Here is a 7,599-nt window from a genome sequence, read left to right as displayed (position 1 = left end):
CATGCAGATCCACAGAGAGATGTATGTAGTAAGAAGTATCTTGGTCTATTGTGCTGTTGCAGAGGGGACACACTTAAATCAAATCAAAGTTCATCTTTTAGAACGCTCACTGACACTGGCCCATTGCTTTTGTCTCTAAGTTCAGCTTTTGGGTACGATGCTGCCGCTGTCACAGTCTCCTGAAATCGATGATTCCAGAGCACGGAGCTTCCGTATGACAGAAGGCTATACACGGTAGCAACAATAAAGCCCTTTAGCCACAGAGCCTTGCAATGAAGGGCAAGAACAGCAAGTCATGAGTCTTCACCACCATGTGAATAAGCTGCCGACCCACAGCGCCACAGGAACACAGGCTCTGAGCCCACATGCCCACAGTGCAGATAATGACCTCAGCCTTCAAAGGGGAGAAAGAAGTGCCCCCCAAAACAGTCCTTTGAAACCCTCCTTCGTCATTTGTGACAGCACAATTTGCCGTTTCATTTCAGTTTCTTGTGAAGACGCCTTCTGAATCAGTGCTCTATTTTGAGCACAAAGTCAAGATGTCTGTGGCTTCAGCCAAAGAGGTTCACATGGAAGACCTGCTGCGCTGGTTGCTGATCCAAGCCTGGACCGTTCCTGAAGCTCTTCTGGGTGAGTGGGAAAGGGTCACCCATAATAGCTTTTTCTTGGCCTTCCTATCCCTTTCCCACCCTGTCCACTTAGCATCCCTCCAGAGAGAATAGGAAACTGAATACATGCCAAGAAAATGGACACACTTCACAGGCATTAATAACTTCACTATATTAATAGCTTGCCAAAGTCAACTATCTCCCTAGGGGATCTTAGTTTCTCCCCGTGAGCGTCTATTTTTTGTGTGTTTGTTCTTTCTTTTCCCTGGCCTTCGTATAGAAATAGCATGTAAGGTTACCAGTTGTAGCCCTTGTAATGACATTCACACCTAATGACAGCAGGTCTGGCCCCACAGATGCCTCTCAGTCACTGAGTTCCCATAACGGGGCCCTTTACACATCCCATCCGCCATCCCATCTAACCCTCAAGACAAACTTACATTTCACATCCCAACTTCGCTGATGAATAACTAAAAGCTCAAAGAGGTTGAATCACATGCCCAAAGATGTATGGCTAGTACAGGAGGTGAGATTCAGACTCAGTCTACTTGTCCTGGTGTAAGAGCCTTAGTGTTCCCACTCTGAAGATGACCAGCTTCTTCATTTGCCTGTTGAGGGCCCAGTGTTCTTTTACCAAATTGGCTTTGGTGCCTGGAGTGCATGAGGACTCATGACCCTTAGCTCACTTTCCACCTGTAGTTGCCCTTTTGTTTCATTGCTCCAAGTCTCCTGTGTAACCCTGTTCAGCAAGAAAGTGAAGATATTCAGGGTTTGCTCAGATTGTCATTCAGATTCCTCCACGATATGCGAGCAGGGGTTCCTCAAAATGCAAAGCTGGGCGGTGCTGCCGTCTTCTGCCCCGGCTAGTGAGGGGGGCCCAGTAGCTAATCCTGTGTGTTCAACCTTCCTACAGTTTGCAATTCATCATTTGGCTTTTTGTGAGTTATGTGACATCTGGGCCTGAGAAAGAAGATGTTCTCACCTCCCAGGGGACCTGAGAGTCTGCCCTGTTTCCCTGGATACAACCACCTCTTTCTTTGGCTCCTCAGGCAAGAGCATCCCTAGAATGATGCTTCCAACGAGCGCCCGAGAGGCTCCTCTCCTGGACATGACTGAGTTGCACCCATCGCCCGCCGTGGCACCCACTGGAACCTTGTACAGTAGTGGCTTCTCACAGATGCAGCTGCACTTCTCCACTGGAGGGCCCAGGGAGCCTGACTCACACATGGGACCTGGGTCTGAGGTGTATCCTAACTTTCTTCTGGAGGCCTCCAGTGGGGTTGTGCCACTACTGCCCACAGTGATAAAGCCTGTAAAGCACCCTGTGCATCAACTTGCTTCTCTTCTCTGTTTCACATCCACGCCCCTCCCAGCGCTTCCCAGCATCAGTACTTAAAATATCCCTTGCACTCAGATCTTAGTCTCGGTGTCTGCTTCTGGGAAAACCAGCCTCAGGCACCCCCGGACTCCTCTTGTACATCCCTAGTGCAGTGGTCCTATGCTTAGCCCCCCGTGCAATGGTGCTGACAATGGTGAGGGCAGATAACCCTGAGTTCCACACTTAGACTTTTCCATTCCAGGAAGCTGCTGTTCCAGCCAGAAGGCACCCTCAGGAGTTCCTGGAGGGTACAGGAGGGCAGGGTTTGGGGTGGGGAGCCACTCCAGAAATGTGAGAGAATTTTCTGTTCCAATGGTGTATAGGGAAAGATACAACACTCCCGATCCAATTCCAAGTGCCATTAAGCTCAGAAACAGAAAATATTTCTATGCAAAAGAAAGGAAGATTTTATCTTATGCAGATTCACAGTGTTTCAAAAGAGTAAGATGTTTCTTCCTCTCCTTCCACCTTAAAACCCTCTTTTCTACCCTAAGCTGCATGCTCCATTAAGTTATCTAATGATTTCCAGGAAGGAATGGAAACCCAGAGTCACGCACCCGACTTCTGCTAGCAGTCATTCGGGGCCCCACTGTGGTCCCGTCCTCAGTGCACCAGGTCTTGGAGTAGGCGAGGGCGTGTTTCGGCATCCAGGAGCACACTCACTTCCTCCCTCACTCTAATTGGCTCAGGGGTGGACATGTGACACCTTGAGACCCAATGAGGTATCTCCTGGGACTTCTGGGAAACAGCCCTTTGCTCCTCCTCACTGGTTTACAGTGAGAGGATAAGGGCTGGGGTCTTGGCAGCCATTTTGTTCCCATAAGAGAAGGGCCTGAAGTTAGAGCCCACAGGAAGAGGCAGAGCTGAGAGGAAAAGAAACACCAAGTCTTGTGACACTGAGCAATGGAATCTGCCTGTCCTCCTCTGGATCGTTTGGTAGTTTAGTCATTCAGTTCTCTTTCTTGCTTCATCTGGTGTTGGGTTTTTCTGTCACTTATTGCAAAGAGTCCTAATTGATATGAACAGAAGGGAGAGGTTTCCTTTTTTTTTCTCTCTCTGATCCAAAATGACTGGTAAGTTTCCTTCATTCTCCTTTGCACCATGACCCAAGTTTCTTTCTCCTGTCCTCTGTGACCCAGAGTGTCCCTCAGAGGCAGGGCACATGGCTGCTGGAGGTCCCTCAGTGTGCGTATCTAACATTTCTGCTTGAAATCTTCTGTTGAAATGTAACTGACTCCGCCAAAGAGGGATGACCAAACACACAAAGAGTGTAAGGAATTTGTACTTGAGATGCCCAAGGGTCTGATTCTGGCATGCTAAGGTTTTATACCAAAAGTTAAGGTTTCATTAACAAATCTTCATGCAAAAGCGCATGGAGAAATTTGGCTTTAAATTCAAGTGCAAAGCATAATCCTTTTAATAAGCTGGGACCAATGTTTTGAAAAGGGAGAAATTTTTCAGTGGTAATTTAAATATGTAAAATAAACAATATTTATCTACTAGTTCTTCTGAAAAGCCTATAAACATGGTAACTGCAGTAGAGAGTTTCTCATATCACTTCATTTTTTTAAAATCCTTTAGTTTTTCTACAACTTATTAAATACTCAATCTACAGAAAACTTGCAAAAAATATTCAAATGGACATCTACATATCCTTTACCTAGATTTAACCATTGTTACTGTTTTGCCATATTTGTATTATATACACATATATGTGATTTTTTTGAGGAACCATCAGAGTTAATTACAAACATCATGACACTGAACCCTTGAATGCTGTAGCATGTCTCTCCTATTAAATGAGATAATTATCTCATATAATTATCACACTCAGGAAATTAACATTGGTAGAATACTAATTATTTTTTTTTTATACAGGTATCACTCTGTCCTCCAGACTGGAGTGCAGTGGTGAGATCATGACTCATGTAGCCTTGAACCCCTGGACTCTCAACACAACCTCCCAAGTAGCTGGAATTACAGGCACATGCCACCATACCCAGCTAACTTTTGTATTTTTTGTAGAGATGGGGTTTCACCATGTTGCCCAGGCTGGTTTCAAACTCCTGGGCTCGAGGAATCCCGCCTTGACCTCCCAAAGTGCTGGGATTACAGGTGTACACCACCATGTCCAGCTCACAATACTATTGTCTACTTCTTTGGTCCATATTCAAACTTTTTTCTTTGTCCTAAGAATATTTTTCACAGTTAACTTTTTTCTTTTGACACATGATTCACCCAAGTATCATGCATCACATTTACTAATATTTTACTTTTAAACATTATGCTACAGTCTTTTTTCTAGTTCTTAATGAACTATCTTGGGTTATTATGAAACTGATATTTGTTCCATGAGTTACTTATTTTCTATCAGTTTCTATTCATTCTACCGATCAATTATTGAGAAAAGTACCTAAAGAATTACCTAGGCCGGGCGCGGTGGCTCATGCCTGTAATCCCAGCACTTTGGGAGGCCGAGGAGGGCGAATCACAAGGTCAGGAGATCGAGACCATCCTGGCTAACACGGTGAAACCCCGTCTCTACTAAAAAATAGAAAAAAATAGCTGTGCGTAGTGGTGGGCACCTGTAGTCCCAGCTACTTGGGAGGCTGAGGCAGGAGAATGGCATGAACCCAGGAAGCAAAGCTTGCAGTGAGCAGAGATCACACCACTGCACTCCAGCCTGGGTGACAGAGCAAGACTCCGTCTCAAAAAAAAAAAGAATTAAAAAAGAGTTACCTAAAGGCCACAGGGGTTTGGGCATTTGTGTGATTTTTTAAACCTAAGAGAACCTGTTGATTTTATACTTACAAGCAAAACCCATCCTGTTGCATTATACATTATCACAGGGAAAAAAAAGTAATCAAAGGAGGTTGGTGGCAGATGTATGATGATGTTGATAATGTGGTGATGGGGATGATGAAGCTGAGGAGAAGGAAGGGTATGGTGATTTTTAAGTCAGGTTGACTGAATTGAAGTTTTGCCTGAAGATGGATATCTGTGTGCTCTTTTGTATTATGAGTGTTTTGCAAAAGGTAGCTGCTTCACATACCTCCTGGAACTGTAACCACCTCCTCCAAGATCACCGCCTTGACCCCATTATCACCAAACCTACACCACATCCCAAAACTACAGTGCCATGCCTCCCACTCACGGACTGACATATGCCGTGTCTTTGCTTGAAAATGGTGCTGTCCCACAGAATGTTCTACAAGGACGGAATGTTCTAGACTTGCACCATCCAGTACATGTGGCCACTGAAGAGTATGACTAAGGTACTGAAATTTTAATTTTATCTAACTTTAAATAGCCACAGGTGGCTGGTGGCAGCCATATGAAAGAGTGTGGCTCTAGGTCATGGCTACAAAACTGCTTGTCCTCTCAGAGCCCCCAATTCAGATTCACCAGCCAGCACCTCTCACAGCCCATACACTGCTTAGAATTCACCGGTAGGTTATGGTCACCTCAGAGAAGAATTCAGAAGTGGCCATCTTGTTTAAAACTCACAAATCATCCCTCTTCCAGCCCAGCCCACGCAGAACTCCCCGTTTCTCTCCCTGGTTGATTTTCTCCATGCACTTACCACGGCTTGGCATGCTGTGTATCTAACTTATTTAATTGTTTACTTTCCATCTCTGTCCACTATGATGTAGCCTCTCTGGGAGGAGTTTCCTCTCTCCTGTTTCCAGCTGCATCAGTGAACACTTGGGAGTGAAGCAGGCGCTGGAGACCATTACCCAGGAATGCCTACGTCTCACCAGCACTGTGTGCCTTACATATCACGCACATCCAGGACGCCCATACACCCTCAGCATGGCGGGGAATGCGAGAGGCAGCAGAGTAGAGGAAAACGGGGGGGCCTAAACAGAGCTAAGTTCCAGCTTACCACTCGTAAAAGTAGTGGTACTCTTTCGGCCAGCTGGGTTGTTATGAAAAGTAGAAATAATAAATGTGAACAACCTATCGTGATGCCAGCAGCAGAGGATAGCCCTGTGCACGTGTAGAATCTCACGAATGTGATTCAAGTCAGGCATCTTAAAAACCTTTTCAATGATACTTTCTTATAAAGGAGCAGGCAACATGCTTCACTAGGGAATAACAAGAAGGGCCCCTCATATAGCTGAAAAATCTCAGTGCTGAGTGCTTCATCTGTGGTAACTCATTCACGAGTGGTCATTATCCTCATTTTCAGTTGGGAAAACTGAGGCCTAGAGAAGTGTCCTGAATCCTAATGTCTGTAGCGGTACATGAACTCACGAACCTCCTGCAGTCTATTTCCAGAGCCTGCCAAGTCCCTCTGCTGTACCACCTGGCACGTGACATGCCAGACTGAACAGCAAGGCAACTGGACTGAAAGTCCCTCCTGTCATTCATTCAAATTGAGTGAGTCCCTCCTCGTAAGCATTGAATGAGGTGAGAAGCGGGAGGTTGGTGAGGAGGGCAGCTGCTCCCTGCTCCACACCTTCCAGGAAAGGTGGCTGACCGGCCACGCAGCTCACATAAAGAGAATGGGGGCATTTTTATGTTAGGATGGTTTTAGGGTCTTTCAGAGGCCACTTCTTGTTTGCTCCGTGGCTGAAGGAGCTGAAGAGCTGCTCGTTCTTGCTCTGGGGTGGGTTGGGGGGAATCTCATTTCAAGGTCAGAGACTGAAGGAGTTGCCTGTTTGGCTCTGCATTACAGTGCCAAATGCCCAGGCTTGGGAATTATTTTTAGTTGGGAACGTCACCCCAGAATGTTGTGATTCCAGAGATCGCCACCCAGGCAACCCTCATGCAGATGGCTGAGTAATGCAGCAGCCGGCACCAGGGCTCCAGGGAGGGGCAGGAAAGAGAGAAGCCAGTTCCTCGTGTCCTCATTTCAACTGACTGTGTGTTCCTGGTACCCTGACTTCTCCTAGTTCCTGCAACTCCAGACTCCTGCTGGGGACAGAAGAAACATGAGTATTTCCTGGTCCCCTTGTCCTCTCCAGGCTTTCTGATTTTGAGCAGGGTGAGTACTATGCTGGTTTCCCAGATTCTATTTTCATTCTGCTGGTGCGGGATCCAACTCTGGACATTACAGCATATCCCAACAAAGCTGTCACAGGCTGGCCAGGAAACATAGGACGGGAGGGACAGAAGGAGCGGGTGAGAAGGGGAAACTGCAGTTTCCTAGCTTCTCCACCCACAGCCAATGGAAAGGGCTCTGCAGGTGCCTTGTATGGTCTTTGGAACCCACAACCAGGGAGAGAACTCAACAGGTGCAAACTGTTGAGGGAAGAGACCAGGAACTGGAAGCTGGGCAACAAGTCCTCTAGCCAGGGATGTTGTGGCAGCCCACGCTTCATAACCTTATGTGGATAGGCAGTCAATGGTCTTGTCTGCATAGACCCATACTCTGCAGCCGACATGTGCCCCTTTCGGGTGATGATGCAGTCCTTTCTGTTCCATTACCTATATACATGTGCAGAAGTTTTTCACCATACTCTGGAGTCCAACTTATTTGTCTCTTTTTAAAACATTCAGTTAGGAGGCTGGGTGCAGTGGCTCACACCTGTAATCCCAGCACTTTGGAGGCTGAGGTGGGCAGATCACCTGAGGTCACAGAGTTCGAGACCAGCCTGAACAACATGG

General features: G+C 46.6%; 1 protein-coding gene across 1 annotated transcript in view; it reads left to right on the top strand.

Moving 5' to 3' along the window:
• Window positions 1-2,767: 2,767 nt before the first annotated feature.
• The window catches only part of NFIL3 (nuclear factor, interleukin 3 regulated), a 116,891-nt gene continuing 112,059 nt past the window's right edge, over window positions 2,768-7,599 (top strand). The window contains exons 1-2 of the mRNA XM_011991197.1: window positions 2,768-3,059; window positions 6,179-6,369. The gene's annotated coding sequence lies outside the window, so the exon portion shown is untranslated. The remainder of the gene's footprint in view (window positions 3,060-6,178; window positions 6,370-7,599) is intronic.

The sequence above is a fragment of the Mandrillus leucophaeus genome, unplaced genomic scaffold (assembly GCF_000951045.1).
Source record: "Mandrillus leucophaeus isolate KB7577 unplaced genomic scaffold, Mleu.le_1.0 Scaffold391, whole genome shotgun sequence".
NCBI classification, from domain to species: Eukaryota; Metazoa; Chordata; class Mammalia; order Primates; family Cercopithecidae; genus Mandrillus; species Mandrillus leucophaeus.
This window is presented reverse-complemented; position numbering and strand designations above follow the sequence as displayed.